Below are 17,562 nucleotides of genomic sequence, written 5' to 3'. Positions count from 1 at the left end.
AAAACCGCGCCGAGCTGGAAAGCGGTCGTTTCTTAGCATTTAAATGATTTTACAAGCTAAAGAACCGACTGCATCCAGACCCTGGAGCCGAGAATCCAACATGAAACTGTATCAGCTCTGTTCCAAATCACACGAAGTTTGGTTGAGCTAGCTAACGAGCGATACACTTTAAGAAGACGTTGAATCGTATTATCAGTTCAAATCAATCTTGGGAAAAGTTAGATTCCAGCTCCATGATAGATATCCGAATTTCTAGAACACATTCCGGCCTATGAACGGGAATTGAAGATTAGCGCATTACCAGACACTAAAAATTCTTGGTCTACTGTGGTATCCATCCGCTGACGTACTTTTCATCGTTAGTGTGACATCTACGTTAATCAAATTCAAGCGATCTGTGACTAAAAGGATCATCAACTCCTAAGGGACAAAAATGTACGACCAGCTGGCATTGTATTCACGAACCATCGTACTCGCTAAACTATTGATACCAAAACTTTGGCGCACAAAGAATGATTGATAAGATCCGACGGGCAACCGAATTGATCAAAATCAATGGGACGAACTATAGCAGTTTCTGCCACTTCTGAAGCAATCATCGATTCCACGCAGAGTTACTTTCGATGGTTCAGTAAGGTATGAACTGCACGGTTTTGTTGTTGCCTGGAGCCTGCCTCTTCATTCTGCCCTGCCTAATTTAGTTTACTAATCACTAAATCGAAGATGGCTCCACTTAACGAGGTATCGATTGCGAGTTTGGAACTGTGTGCCCTGCTTCTACTCTCGAATGTGGTAAACAAAGTGCTTCCGAGCATCCAGATAGAATTCCAGTGGGTCATGTTGAGGTACGATAGCAAAATCGTGTTAGCATGGTTAGAGAAGCATCCTAGTCGGCTGGATGTATTCATCTGGAATCGAATTACGTTACTAATGACGTTTTTGCTTGACCTCGGAACTGAGTAAGGTAGTAACCAGTACATTTTGACAGCAGTTGGGGTTAGAACCTGACTCAGTTTCGCTTCAAGCAAAAACCACATAACATTCGACGACTAACCGATGATCTGCAGTCTAAGCACCTTTATGACCCGTTGACATTATACATAGTTGCCAGCATGCTAATACCAGTGTGCTACCGGCATAATACAAACGCTTGGTAGCTGTTGGTAATTGCAATTTTTATGCTAGAAAACGCTGCTGGTAGACAAATCCAAGTCTGCACAAAGAAGAAAATTTGTTATTTTCGCTTATTTTTCGATATTCAACTATCCAAATGCTTTTGAATTGTGTAAAGGAACAGTGAGTTTGTAGGAATATATCAAATAAACGTATGTTTTCGAAGTTTTTCTATTATTTTGAAGAATTTTCTTACATTGCTAGCATCTTATCTACCAGCAGGAGTGCACACATTACCAGCAGATGGTTTGCCCGTAGCTGGTTCCAGTATCTAAATTGACATCTATAATGTAAACTTTACACAAAACAAGTGGGATGTGGTGGGAGGAATAACAGTTTCTCAACACTGGTTCACCATCGCTATACTCGAGAATTTTTTTGACGAGATTCTTGAGTTGAAACCAGCAATCGTGGTAACACCACCAATGTTTCAGTGTCTCTTAGGCAGTGGCAAAATATTTCCTTCAACAATTTGTTTTGTGTGCTCTTAAAGCAGTTGCTATTATCACAGATAACAGACATTTAGGCTAGAATAAAAATTCTTCAAAAAACCTGTGTAAACTTTCAAATTGATAAACGTTGGAAATCCGTGTTTCACTATGGGCATCTACGGAACTGTTTGCTATACGTGTTTGACAGCTGCACTCTAACTGCATTGCATCGATCTCTGCACCACCTACAAACGTTTGCCAAACGTGGTTCAGAACTCTGATTTATTCGGAATTTCAGTAGCGGGTATTTACACACGTTTCGAATCGAGTCCAAACGTCTGTTATCTGTGCTATTAAATTGCCACCAACGGTTTTGAGCTTCTAACCCTCTAAGAACGGTTGGTTTCAAAATCGTCCAATGAAGGACGTTCGTTGGACCAATTTGGACAACGTCCAAATAACCGTTCAACGAACGTCCATCGTTGGACCCGTGTTGAACGATTTTGAAACAATTTTTTGGACGTCTCAGTGGGAAGGCCGCTAACAGAGTTCCGGCGAGAAGCTGAGCAGGGGCTGGTACTGACATTAGGTTGTGAGAAACCTGCGTGGGATGATATCAGAGTGAAAGCCGAGCGGATCTGCGCCGATTGCTAGCTGTTACTTTGACAGGCTCCAATTGATTTGCTGCATGCAGTATTCTCGCATCCTTATGTCAGTACCAGCCCCAGCTCAGTCTCTCGCTGCCACTCTGTAAGCACCCTAAGGCAGTGGCAACTGTTGCACAGTTCACACCAAATCGAACTGCACAGTTTGAAAGTGTCATGAATCAAAAGTGCAACTCCTTTGAACTGACAGACTTCTTACTTTACTATCTGATCGTAGGTTAGCATGGCTGCCAGTCTCGCGGTTTTAAAAGTTATTCATTTCATTAAGCAACTGTGAAAAAAGTGTGATAGCGAAGTGCATTCTAAATCTAAGTTTCAAATCAACAAACATTATATTGCTCCTAAGAATAACGAATATTATTCATCGAAAAAATATGTTCATGTATTAAACAATGCACATTTTATGTCGTTTTCGACTGTGCACTACATCAGTGTAGTCGGTGCTACACTCATTCAAATTTGGGTGTAATCAGTCTGTCTCTTTTTTCGCACTACACCGGTGTAGCACCCAAAAAAACGAAATCGCTATTGAACTCCGTGATTTGTTGATAAAATGAACTTTTAATTTAAAATTCTGATTGTAAAGATTGGCATTGGTTATGGGTTCGAATTTCCAACATTACTAGGTAATGATTTGGAATGGCCGATGATGGTTTGAAATTCGTCATAAAAAACATTGAATTGCTCGAAATTCACGTTTTGACAGTTTAAATGCTCGATGAAATCGAAACCAAACTTTGCCAGCAGCATAACTGCAGGAACAAATCAAAACAAAAACATAAATTTGGTTGCCAGAATTATTGGAAGATTTTAAAATAGAGCATGCAGAGTTGCCAGTTACATAAAATTGGTCGGAATTCGAGCAAAGTTGGATTGAGATTTGTTGTAATTTTTTCGAATTTTTTGGCAATATTCTATCAAATCGTTTAAATTTTCTAAAATCCTCGAAAAAAAAAAGAAATTTATGTAAAATTGAACGCAAAATAACAATTATTCTGAACCATCATTCCCCTCGTGTATCATAGTATGTATTGATTCCTTGCCCAATTTTCATGGCCTTAGGCTGTTCGCAACGCTGATGTATTCTACATAGGGTGTTCTATTTTACATCACCGACTAAATCAGATCTATTCGCGATCTAAAGCTGGATGTAGACCGCAAGATGGCACGAAAGTGCAGTGATGATGTTTTTATTTCCATCTGTCAAAACGCATCGAAAAGTAAATTTTGAATTTCATAAACTCAATCAATATTATAACTAAATGTTATTTCATCTAATAAAAAGTAATATTGATGAAGAAAATATGTTTCCTATCTTTAAAAAATATCTAGATGATAAATTTCTTGTTACATCACTAAGAATTCGTTCTTCCGGTTTCAGTTTATACTAAACTGAATTTCAGAGATTGAAATATCGATAAAAACACGCTAGTGGGCGAAAATCACTGGATTAAAGAGTGCAAATATTGACAGTCGAGGTTATTCATTGATAAATTAAATTTCTAGGTAAACATTTTCCGTATTTAAAACAATCAACCTAACCTCAACAATACAAAAATAATTCCGGATCTCAGTAATTCGTAATAAAATATCAAATTTGACTGAATGTTTTGGCGTCAAACGGAAGAACGAGTGTTTTCTTATCACCTGTAATTGAACTTTTAGTGAAACTAAGCAATGTTGATCTTAAAACAATTAAAATCGAACAACCATCCTATATCATCAATGCAAGAAAATACTTCCGTCATCATTTGACTGATACCAATAATGAAATCTAGTTGGCGCGTCGAGCGGATAAGTTTCACGTTTGAGAGCCAATTCGTGATCTAACGCTAGATGTCGACCGCCAGAGGGCACAGAAGTTCAACGATGATGTTTTTATTTTCATCTGTCAAAACGCTTTGGAAAGTAAATTCTGAATTTTTTAAATTCAATCAATATTATAATTAAATGTTATATCTTCTAATGAAAAGTAATATTGGTGAAGAAAATATGTTTCCTACCTCTGAAAAATATCCAGATGGTAAATTTCTTGTTACTTCACTCACATTTGTTCTACCGGTTTCAATTTATACTAAAATGAAATTCAGAGATTGAAATTTCGATAGAAAACACGAAGGTGGGCAAAAATCACTGGATCAAAGAGTGTAGTTGTTGGTGGTCGAGGTTATCCACTGATAAGTCCAATTTCTAGATAAACATTTTCCATATCTAAAACAACCAACCTAACCTCAACAATACAAAAATAATTCCGGATCTCAATAATTCGTAATAAAATATTGAGTTCAACTGAATGTTTTGGTGTCAAACGAAAGAACGAGTGTTTTCTTATCACCTGTAATCAAGCTTTTTGTGAAACTATGTGATATTTATTTTAAAACAATTAAAATAGAACAACCATCCTATATCATCAATGCAAGAAAATGTTTTCATCATCATTTGACTAGTACCAAAAATGAAATCCAGTTGGCGCATCGAGCGAAAAAGTTTCACGTTTGAGAGCCAATCGCAATGCTGAGATGCGGTTCTATTTTTCGAGCACTTTTTGGGATCAGATTTAAAACAGCTCGGGTAGGCGCCACAATCTATAGATTCGATGCTTTCAAAATAACGCGATTTACCCAAACAAAACTGAGTGCGTCGTGTACATATTCGAGAGGATTTTTACGGGAATTTCCCACCGTATCGGCAATTGACGACCAGATGCCGCTGATGCAATTATATATCGAAACATTTCGAACAGCTCGAACGTTTGACAGTCCAGGGTCGCACTCCTTGCATCACACAAAATGAAAACGGTAAAAATGCACGCACATTTTCTTCCAGTTTTGGTATGATGGTGTTCGTGTGCTCGCTAGCTCTCGTCAAGCAAGCAAGTCGTTCGTTCGTTCAGTCAGTCACAGACGGACAATCGACGATCGAAGCTGCTTTTTTCGGGTACGCGACGCGCTGTCGTTTCGGTTTTTTTTTTTCGAGGTACATTTTCGCGAGCGGTGTGTGTGTTGTGTGAGTAGAGCAGAGTGTATTTTTTGGAAGACAGCCGAAAAACAAAAAGAAGGTACAGAACGGTACGCATTTTGCGGTAGTCGAGTGTTATTTTTTCCTGTGGAGCATTTTCCGCGCGCGAGGCTTTTCTGTGTTAAGTGAACGGGATTGTTTTTCCGAGCGATAAAACGGAAAGGAACAAAAGCGGATCGGATCGGGTTCACCGATCTGCTGCTGCTATTATACAGCGAGCGGCGTTGCGTTTTCCGTGGTATCCGAAAAACGAAAAAGAAGCGAAAAAAATACTTCACCAATCTTGGCGTACGTGTGTGTAGAAGTTGTTTTCCTTTTTCGGGTTTTGTGTTTTTTTTTGCTTGTTGGCTCGTTGGTGCATTCGAATAACCTAACATCGGGCAGCTGGAGGAGACGAAGAAGGAACCTAACGAAAATTGAACGAGAGTCGCTTCTGCCGTCAAGGTAGGATAACCCGAGCAAAAAAAGAGTTGGATTTTTTTTGTTTTTGAGTGGAAAAGTGTTGAAAATGTGTGAAGATGCCAGGTTGATAAGAATGTAATGTTTTTTTTTGAAAACAAAAAGTGAATGTTTTTGTCTGCTCGGAGAAGGAGGTGAAAAATTTGCGGCTGTGTGTGAAGCAACAAAAGTATTGCCTGCCGAAGAGAGAGAAAGGCTACTTTCGAAGCGGCACCGAATTCCAACAATATTTTGATTTGTCTGGTTGTGCTATTTTCGGTGAATTTTCCGTGTGTTTCCGAATAGACATTTTCTCGACTGTGGCTGCGAGTCGAGTTCAGTTCAGGCTGCCGCCGACGAGAGGAAAGGTGTGAAGCGAAATAGTAGCAAAAACAAAGAAGAAACATCGGCCTCCAACTCGCTAACACACACATACTGACAGGCTCGCCTGGCTGTGGCAAATACTTGGGGCCGTCGTCTCGACGGTTCTTCCACGGAAGAGTACTCACCGGGAAGAAACGGACGGAAATTAAATACTCCCATTTGGCGAGGAAGGAACGACCGACGAGAGGAAAGGTGATGTCGGTTTGGTAGGCTCTTGGCACAAGCAGCCAGGAAATAGCTATTTAATTGTTCTCCACTTGCTGCTTGCCGATTGGATTGATTGCCGCTCCCCCCGCATATCTGCCTTCGAGTGCCCGGGGAGAGGGAAGAAAGCCATATCAAATCGATTCCCGGCTGGATTGGAATGCCGGGTGTTTGGGGCGAATGAGAAGCTGAGAGCTGCCTGTCTACGATTGAAGAAAGGTGAGCGGGTTGTTATTTGTTAGGTTATGCTTTGAGTTTATTGGTTCCTAGAGTACATCTTGGGATGATGAATACATGTTAGGCTTAAGATTAACTATATTTACTAAATGAGGACTATTGGTAGTTGGCGACTGCTAGTAGTAGAATTCGTGAACAATTTTACAAAATATTTTCTAATGTATTGTCAACTGTAACAAATTTGACAACATTTTTACAAATCGTGTCGAGAAAGCCTTTTCACAGTCGTTTTGAATGCTTCTTGATTACACAAATTTGATATATAAAACTCCGTCTTTCAAATTGCAACACCCTAGACAATGTAGGTCACTTTCGAACAAGTGACAAAATCTCAGCGTCCGGAGTTGCAGCGTACAGCATCTGCTTCTTCGGCGCGGTTGCAAAACCAGACATTCCATTCCGGGAGACGATCGATTTGACCGAAAAACCCGTCCGTCGGATGCTTTCGCCCTTTTTAGGACCAGCAGCTTGTGTCGCGCAGCACAAAACAACACCACCGAGGCAGAACGACGAGCAGGCATTCGCTTTTCAATTAAGGCTTCCTTTAAATGGCAATGAATAGCTCGCTTTTATTTGGCGTGTACGACCGGCTTGTCTGTGGCATGCCGGTTGCAGATTTGCCCCAGTCCAGAAAGGTAGTCAGTATCAGATCCATTGATTTGGTTGTACTCTTGTGTTTCGCTACTGATTGTCTTTTGCTTCTTTTGCGGGCGACCAATCGCTATCAGTTCGGGATCATCCGGGGACTGGTAGGATAGGGTTGCAAGTTTGTTTTTTTTTCGCGGCGGCGAGCAGTTTTGTGATTGCAGGAATGGGGTCACTTGCGGTGGATGTACCAATAGTTTTCTTTCAAATTCCATTTCATTTTTCGTATTCACCAACTCAAATCGTTTCACTAATTTTCACTTTAACTTGTCCTCAAATTACACTATTTTCACTTTCAACTGTTTGCCACAGAGCATTGTTACTCTAGGTAGGTTAATTTTGATGTCTGTGTTGGGGAAACTTGATTAGGATTTTATTTATTGGCTACTGCCATTTGCATTAATGTTTGCCACGCATTTAAGTTGACCTCAAATATTGATCAGGATGTCTTTGGAGGATAAAAAGGATAACGTTAAATTATGTTTTCATCTTTTTAGTATTGTGAATTCGTTTGAGAGCTTGTCACTTTGTCAGTGTGATTTTCAACCCTGGTTTTTTTCCTTCAATGCGCCAAAAAGGAACAGGTTCTTACAGTCGGCAACGAGCAGCGAAGGCATTATTCGACGACGAAGAAGAAAGGATCATACCAGCCTCCAGTGGCTAGTTCTACAGATTCCTGTCCGATTCAATCCACAATAAGCATTTACAATCGATCAGACTTTTAAATTAGTTGTGATACTTTTTGCTCTCCCGCTTCATTCGTCAATGCTGTTTCGTTTCACTTTTAAAACTACAGAAAGGTCTTGCTGATTGGGTACTGTTCCTTGTTGCAAAGAGATATTTCGATGATTAGGCTGGTTTTGGAGAACCGATTCCGATGATTTAGGATTCTATATCTCCATACTTCAACCACAAATCAAATTCTTAAATCTAATTAGTAAAGCTTCAACGTACCATGCCCCCTGAATTCGATCCTCCTCTACCAACATTGACGTATTACCTTCATTTTCTGACTTTGACAACTCTATCTCCTGCTGTTAGAATATTCAATTTCCCCACTGGCAGCGAACATCGGTCACGGCGTTCGTCCGTCCGAGCACCCTTCATCCCCTGTGGGTCGGCTGCATAGTTTGTCGAAAGTCCCATTGCAAATTTTTCGCTCTCGTTCCCCTTTTTTTCTCGAAACCCGTCCAACCGACCGACCGACCGAGCTTAAACTCCCGTATCAAGTTTCTCCACATCGTCGTCGTCGTCGTCATTGCCTCATGTCTCGAGATCTTCTTCGTGAGTCTCCTTTCTTCGCCTGTCCGAGCAGGCTTTTGTTTACGTCTTGAGCCGTTAGAAGAAGGGAATCAAATCTGTTCGCCTGTTTTTTTTTGTTGCTGTATAGGTAAGAAAGACATCACCCTGCCAGTGCCAGGCAATCGCGTAGACCATTCGGTTCTATTCCGACGACTTCTGTGGATAGATTTTCGGGAACCGTTTCGTTGCACAGAAAAAAATCGTTGGGCGTTACAAAATTGCTCCAATAATTATAGAACATCGCTGATCTGATCGGTGAAAAGGGTAACTGTAAACTGACTGGGTCACGTTTTGTTGTAGAACTCGATCAAAATAGTGATTGATGTTAAGAGGCGAACGATTGCGCATCAGTTCCGGGAAGAGATCCTTTCGATCAATCACTCACCGACCGATTGATGACCATCGCATCAATCATCTCGAGACTATCAATAATTGCATCACCATGAGTCTGCGAGAGCCGCACAGAAAAAAAAAACACCCCGAAGGCTTCATTCACATTCATGGAAATTACTGATTGCGCCCGCCACCGAGATTGAGTTGCGAAAGCCGAGCAACACCCCCCACGGACACACCCAAATGACATTTGGGGCTGGGAATTAATTACAAATCTGTCATCCTGCGGTGAATGGTAAAGTTAAAGGGAAATCCGCCCTTTTACTGTGGGGAGTGCCCGTAGATCGTTTCGATAACGGTGCGCGACAGACAACAGCAGGAAAAAATACACAAACACCCTTATTGATATTAACAACCCAGCCGGACTTTACTTCCTAATCTGGAAACGTTTTTTTCACTCTGCAAGTTCGTGTCCGAGCACACAAAATACTGGACGCGAAATCGATAGCTTATCGTGATGCACGCATTCGCACAGAAAAGTTCGCTCGCTCGCTGCAGCAGTCACTGCCCCAAACACATCAGCCCGCTAGTAATGTAATCAAAAACTACAAAAAACAACGGCCCTGCCGCCGCGCAAGAACGTGTGCCCAAAGCAGGCCATAAAACAATGCCAGCCGGTTGGCTGGCTGAACGAAATCCACCGCTCGGATAAAAATTATCATATTTAAACGTTCGGGAGGAGGAAGAACGGACGAACGAACGAACGACAATGGCCTAATATGGGCCTGGTAAGGCTCCAGTTTCATCTGCGTAGCGTTCGTCCTTGTCCGTTTCGTGGAAGCTAGCCCGTCGAGAGACTGACAAATGCAGCTCCCTGCACACGGAAGGCAGAAGGACACGGGTAAAGAGATTGTATGTTGCATATGTCGTGTACTCTCACTTTTTGTTTCTGCCGTGTGTAACTCTTTCTTTCTCGGGTTCAGTTTTCCTTCGAATCACTGCTGTTCCATACTGACGATGGCGCGTTTTCTCCTTCTGTTACACACGAACCGGTATCCGTCGATTTGGGGCCACCCTTGGGAGGGGTGTTCGTTGCGAGATTCACTTTTGTTTTTGTTCCAAATACAATTGTTTTCGCTGTTTGCAAATGTTCGTCTTCTGTTTCTTTGCATTCTCCATTTTTACCATCAAATTCTTTTTGCAGATTGGATTTTTAACACGTTTCACTTTCTGAATCTCGATTTTTTTTTGAGTGAATTTTAATAAGTTTGAATCATTCCGCACATTTTGCTACCAAAATACCATTTGATTTTAGCTAAAATCTCGTGAAATGTTTCAGAAAAACATAAATCTTCCAAGATCCAGATCTTGACATCTAATTAAGGTCATTTTTTGCTTAATTCAAAACTTTTCAAACGACTTAGTGGAAAGTCCCAATTAATCCTCTTCCGACGGATGTATTCCGCTTAATTCCACCACAATATTGTAGTGGAATTACACGGAAGACATCTGTCTGAAGTGGAATAATTATTTTCTTTCATCCGATTTAATTTTTACATCACTTAAAACTTACCTTTTCTGTTCTCATCTGTAGGAATTCTAGTTGGCGTCACTCTTAAGATTCTGTACTTTTTCTTTCAAATGCATTTCAATTTTCGGTTTTGTCAAATATATAAAATTAAAAAAAAATCTACGAATATGGTTTCTTGACACTTCATCAAAGCTATTTTCTTTCAAATGTGGTTCAATTTTTCGCTTCATTTAAAACTTACCTTTTCTGTTCAACTCTATAGAAATTCCAGTCCACACCACTGTCACGTCGCAGCTATTTTTTCTTTCAAATTATATTTTAATTTCTCTTGGCACTGCACTTTTACACTACACTAAACTAGGTTCTACTATTACACGCATGTGACTCGAGTATATTAATTCTGATGTCCCTGTTAGGAGAGTGCACCACTTCGTCACGATACATGTACTGCTTAACGCAAATTTTGGTTATTCTTCTGTTACACACGAACCGGTATCCGTCGATTTGGGGCCACCCTTGGGAGGGATGTTCGTTGCGAGATTCACTTTTGTTTTTTTTTTACAAATACAATTGTTTTCGTTGTTTGCAAACGTTCGTCTTCTGTTCCTTCAAATTCTTCATTTTTACCATCAAATTCTTTTTGCAGATTTTTAAAATGTTTCACTTTCTGAATCTCGATGTTTTTTGGGGTGAATTTGAACAAGTTTGAATCATTCCGCACATTTTGCTATCAAATTGCATTTGATTTTAGCTAAAATCCGTGACATGTTTCAGGAAGCCGTAAATCTTCCAAGATCCATATCTTGGTACCTAATTAGGGTCATTTTCTTATTTTTTTTGCTTTATTCCAAACTTTTCAAGCGATTTAGTGGAAAGTCAATTAATCCTCTTAAGACGGATGTCTTTCGCTTAATTCCACTACAATATTGTATTGGAATTAAACGGCAGACATCTGTCTGAAGTGGATTAATTAATGATCTTTCAAATCCGATTCAATTTTCACATCACAAAACTTACCTTTTCTGTCAATCTGTAGGAATTCTAATCGACGTCACTCTTACGATTCTGCATTTTTTCTTTCAAATGCATTTCAATTTTTGGTTTTCTGAAATATATAAAATTAAAAAAATTACGAATATAGTTTCTTGACACTTCATCAGAGCTATTTTCTTTCAAATGTAATTCGATTTTCGCTCCACTCAAAACTTACCTTTTCTGTTCAACTCCGCAGAAATTCCAGTCCACACCACTATCACGTCGCAGCTATTTTTTTCTTTCAAATTATATTTCAATTTCTCTTGGCACTGCACTTTTACACTACACTGAAATAGATTCTGCTATTACACAAATGTGACTCGAGCATATTAATTATGATGTCCCTGTTAGGAGAGTTCACCACTTCGTCACGATACGGGTACAGCTTAATGCAAAATTTGGTTATTCTTTTGTTTTACGCGACTTTAAAAATAGTTTTATTCGTTACGTAGCTATTCTTCTTCCAATGTAACACAGTTTTTGATGTCCGTGACGGAGAACACCGTCACTGAATTAAATTAATTTTTTTGCTTAATTCAAAACTTTTCAAGTGACTTAGTGGAAAGTCACAATTAATCCTCTTAAGACGGATGTCTTTCGCTTAATTCCACTACAATATTGTAGTGGAAATAAATGGCAGGCATCTGTCTTAAGTGGATTAATTAGTTATTTTCTTTCAAATCCGATTTCATTTTCGCAATACTTCAAACTTATTTTTTTGTTCTCATCTGTAAGAATTCTAGTCGGCGTCACTTACGATTCTGTCTTTTTTCTTTCAAATGCATTTCGTTTTTTCGGGTTCTCAAATATATAAAATTTAAAAAAAAAACTATGAATATGGTTTCTTGACACTTCATCCAAACTATTTTCTTTCAAATGTAATTCGATTTTCGCTCCACTCAAAACTTACCTTTTCCGTTCAACTCTAGAAATTCCAGTCGACATCACTATCACGTCGTATATATTTTTTCTTTCAAATTATATTTCAATTTCTCTTAGCACTGCACTTTTACACTACACTAAAATAAGTTCGGCTATTACACAAATGTGACTCAAATATATTAATTATGATGTCCCTGTTAGGAGAGTGCACTTCTTCGTCAAGATCAATGTATCACTTAACGCAAATTTTGGTTATTTTTTTTATTTACGTGACCTCAAAAATAGTTTTATTCGTTACGTTGTTATTCTTTTTCTAATGTAACACAGTTTTTGATGTCAGTGACGGAAAACACTCACTGAATTGAATTAATTTCAAGCGTGTCGCCTGGTATCATCCGCTATAATCACAAATTACATTCACACTGTGCTGTTCAGTCTTTTTTTTCCCTTCGCTTGCTGGCAAGATCTATGCCACGGGAAGCTGATGCGCGGTAATTTGCACTCGCTTTTGTTTCGCGGTTTTTGTTCGGTTTTGTTTTTCAGCGTTTGGCCTTATTTTGGTTCGACTTCAGCCCACCGTGGTTTCAATATTTTTCCTAACCATTATTAATTTGTCGGTGATTGTTGATTGCGTCAAATTGGTGAAAGAACCACCACCACCGGCGGTGTTAAGGCTATCAATCCGGTTACCTTTTGGCAAATCGTGTGGGGCCAGAAATGTGTGTCTCAGTATCGTTTCTACCGGTTAGCACAGGTGTCATTCGTCTCGTTCGGTGTTGCTACCATCGGTGACGAACTGAAAATTCATTCGAAGCTTCGTTGTGTTTATAATAAAAATTTAGAACTCCGTTCCAAGCCTGAAGATATTTTATGTTAAAATTCTCATAGACATAGACTCCAAATTCTGAAAAAAAAATTGAGAAAATAATTGATTATTGTAAAAGTGGTTTTGAAAAAAAATCCGTACACTTTTCAACTGAAAATTTAAAATAGTAATCACTGTATCCCAGCACAAACGAGGTGACTATCACAAAATTTAAATAATTGAATTCAATGTGAGTGAAGGACCCCGGAGTGTACTTGTCAGAGCTCACATTTTTGCTAGTGTTGTGACCGGTTGCCACAAGCAGCGTTGTGTTTCAAACAGCGATGGCTTAAGTCCAGGGGATTGCGTTACGACGTCGTCTCCTCAGAATCTGGCTCTTGATCAAGACACCAGACTGTCGCCGACGTCCAAAATGAACTAACACTTGTGAGCACACCTAAACCACTTCTTAATTTTTAATTTCGATGTCCCAAACGAGAAGAACAGAACATCACTTCTTCTCTTTGGAAACATCGAAAGTTAGAAGCCGTTTAGGTGTGTTCACAAGTAGTGTTTCAAATTTTGAACCCCCGCTAGTCTGGAGCCCAGGTCAAGTGGCAGATTCTGAAGAGACGAAACCGAAACGCATACTCCTAGAATTTTATGGTGAGGTTTCTTTGTTCTTTGCTCATGAAGTAGGTTCTACACACATCCTCTTCTTTGGAGGGGGATACTGCATATCATTAATTTACCATCAAAGCAAAGACTAACTATTTCTAGACATCGTTTCGTTTACCACTTTTGAACTGTCCAAAAATATGGTTTCTTTTTAACATTTTTCGTGTCAAGTTCAGAATTACCTAAGAGTACCTAAATGAGGTACTCCAATTGAAACAAAGCTACAAAATTGTAACAAACTTCTAATTCAATTTTTTTCGATCCCGATTGAACAAGTTAACATACAAACGCTCGAGCCGCTCGCGATGATACACAAGAACGAACATGCAATCGTGATCATTCACGCACAACTACGTTCAAGATTTCGCTAATACAATAACGCCCCGATGAGTTATGTCGTTTTTCATTAGAAAATACCGGGCCAGTGGATTTCACTTTCTAGCAGAAATGGGCATGAAACACGTCTAGTGGCCTGCTTTGCTGCTAGAAAATGCAACACCAAAGCGATCCACAACCCCGGGGTTTTGCAATGAAAAATCCCATTAGTGAACGCTATTGCACCTATAATCTGATCAACTTCATAAACAAAATAGATGTAGCCTTTCGAAATTATCTCATCAGTAATCTAAATCAAAAATATAGCACATCCCGTGTAAATGCCTAAACAACTGGCCTTTTCCGAGTGATGTCTCGGGAAGCAAGTACAGACACTTTTTATGGTGTTCTGGTGAAAAAGAGCATGAAATTTGTTATGGCGCGTGGAGATTCTTTCGTGCAACGGGATTATATTTACACCCTCATCTCACCTACTGCATCTTTTGGGGGCCATTCGATTTCTCAATAACGGTCGTACAATCTTCGATGCTTAGATTTTTCATTCACGAGCGGTAATTCGGCGTCTTTGGCTGATGATGCTGGCTTTTGATTTGGAGGTGTTGGCTATAGTTTTTGGAGTTTAGCAGCTACCATTGCGGTCCTGAACAGTCGCCACAAATTTGACAACCGTTTGAGGACCCAGTGACAGTGATTGGCTCGAGCGAATTCGCATGGATTCAAATGGGACAATACTAACAACGCTATACCATGTTCGCGTGTCATTCGAATAGTATGGACCAATCATGGCGCAGTTTATTACTGCTTTCACAAAATCTTTTCCTCGTTTGTCGTAGTCTTACATTTCAGGGAATTTAATATGAAATTATTGCACATGTTTGTGATGAGATAGTGCAAAAATAAAGTGATTTGCTTTGACTAAAGTTAATTTGCTTTTGATAAATCCAGATATAAGGAAAATGAAAGAGCAGTCCTAGACTTAATTACAATTACTTATTACATCAATTTAAGATTTAATGCAAAAGTATCTAGAAATCAAATCAAGGAACTACAAGTTATACAAAACACAGAAAATTGAAGTTGCAAAATATAGCAAAGGTAAAATATCACTGCCTTAAATATTCAAAATGCTAATTTTATTCAACTAATTTAAAAATCCAGAACTTGAACATTTGTCGTTTTTATTTAGGTATTTACAGACCCAAGCATTGAGGAATACGACATTGTAAAAAGCGCAGTTATTCCAGAATTTGGCGATGACCAATAATATTTGAAGTAGAGTACTTTCAACTTTTTCAACAAAAATCTCCTTTCGAAGATAGTTAGTCATTAGACTTTAATCATTTATACTCCAATATCTGTGCCATAAAAATAATTTAATGAAAAATCGGTAAAATTGAATAGTTATATATGTAGTATATGTACGCCCCACATGTTCGTCTTGTAACATTCGTTGCTTGGTTGTTGACCGAGCAGCATGTAGATTGGAATGTGCGGACGGCACTGGAAGAGATTTTAGATAGTGTTTGTTCAGCCTAACTCGCCTGATGTCGCACAGACCAGAAGCTAAAAACACAACGCTCGTTCGCAGCAAAGCAACCGAACAAATTTTACCCGCGTCTTTACCTCTACAGGCCAGTAACAAAAAAATAGTCTCGTTGAACTCACGATGAGCGAGGTTGGTGAATCAAAAAAAAAGCGCGATACTAAGGAAAAATAATGCCGTGATCGATTGTACATAGAAGACCTACAGTGTGCGAAGTGCAACAGTTGCTATAATTGAAAATGAACCTCACGGTAGTGACTCACGTCCAACTACATCATACAAAATGTGTTACTGACAAGGTTTAACATGCTATCAGATGTAGAAATCTTTATGGTGTTGAACACGACGTCGAATATGACAATATTAAAACCAAGATACCCGTATATATGGACAAGGACTTAACTGAAATTCGCCTACAGAATTTGGCACAGCTTCGAATACATTCAAAAATTCCTTTCTAAGTACGGAAAAGTGTAATCCGTTGGGAATTAACCTGGAGAAACTTTTTCCCCGCCATTCTAAATGGCCTTCGCATCGTTAGAATGTAGCTGTACTTCCGACTTGGCCTTCGTTTGCAAATCTGCTCCAGGTATCACCTATGCACATGCACATACCCTGGGCAAACGCCCACGTTTCAGTTCTGCAACCAAACGGTACCTACGAAAAACCACGCACCAAAACTGCTAAGGAAAATGTATCTGCTGTAACGGCACTGACAAACAGTAAATTATCGAAAAACCCAAACAAACTTCAGACACGTTGGTCCTGTAGTTAGATTTGTCCAATTTGCCTTAACATTGCAGCAAGTACTGGTGGGACTAGGAATCGTGTCAAAAGTGGGCTGATAGGAGTCATTTTTTTGTCACTGTAGTGTAGACATTTGTATCTTCTGAACTGAACCACTTTCCTTGATCGAAAACAAAGTTCGAATGATGCACTGATCAACCCTCATTAGAATCTATGTGCTTGTGTATATAGATAATAGCAAGGTTGAGCTGGCGGTGGCACTCCGTACTTGCTATGGCTGGAATCAGCTGCAAAGGATACGTGGAAAAATATTCTTGGGTACTTGGCAGTATACGCTTACAATAACCCATCTCTGGCCTTCAAAGCCATCAGATAGTCTTCAATACCATCTGAAGGTGGAAACTAATTTCCGAAAATTAAATTTCAGTCTTTAGTCAGTGATCTTCACCCTATCGTTGTCATACTCAACAAGTGACAAACTACGAGAAGCAAACTGTTTGGTTAAGTTGAAACTCTTGAACCCTAGTAGTACGACATTTCGTGTATGGTGAAACTGAATACCACAAACTTAATTTTCAGCGATGATTCAGCTGTATTAGGTCATCAATGTCAAACTGTACACGTCTTTATAATAAGGATTTTAATTCGAAAATCTGCCAACACGTGATAGAAACTTCACAATGTTTTCAGGAAACGACGATTTGTTAGTGAGTTGATTGCGGTCAAACACAACATTTAATTAGCATCCCGTCTGCCAAACAAATAGTTGGTCTGTCTGTTTATTGTCGCCGAGATAAATAGCTATAGATTTCAAATATTGTCCTACCCATCCTTCTGTAGACTAAGCTCTGAACGTGACTTATGAAAGCGCAAGAAGCAAGGGAGATTTTTTTAGTTTATTGGGGCTTTAACTTAGAGGTCATTCGCTTTAGAAAGCAAAGACCGTGAATACCAAGCACTGTATGAAAATTGAAAGAGAAACGCATAACCCACAAAAGATGCAGTGGTCCGAAGTAGCGAATATAGGAGTGTGGCTTCCTAACCAGCAAACCAGACTTTCTGGCCTTTCTTCCCGGAACTTCACTTCGGACGAGACAGCTGTTTAGACATTTACACTAAACGTTACTATGTTTTTAATTGCCGCAAGGTTCTACTGTACAATTTACACTAAACGT

General features: G+C 39.4%; 1 protein-coding gene across 4 annotated transcripts in view; it reads left to right on the top strand.

The window, feature by feature from the left end:
• The first annotated feature begins 5,175 nt into the window (after positions 1-5,175).
• LOC131686301 (uncharacterized) overlaps positions 5,176-17,562 on the top strand; it is a 398,471-nt gene continuing 386,084 nt past the window's right edge. For all 4 annotated transcript variants that reach the window (XM_058970542.1, XM_058970540.1, XM_058970539.1 and 1 more), the window contains exon 1: positions 5,176-6,532. The gene's annotated coding sequence lies outside the window, so the exon portion shown is untranslated. The remainder of the gene's footprint in view (positions 6,533-17,562) is intronic.

Source organism: Topomyia yanbarensis, chromosome 1 (genome assembly GCF_030247195.1).
Source record: "Topomyia yanbarensis strain Yona2022 chromosome 1, ASM3024719v1, whole genome shotgun sequence".
Classification (NCBI taxonomy): Eukaryota; Metazoa; Arthropoda; class Insecta; order Diptera; family Culicidae; genus Topomyia; species Topomyia yanbarensis.
The sequence above is the reverse complement of the archived record's forward strand: the minus strand, read 5'-3'. Positions and strand labels throughout refer to the sequence as shown.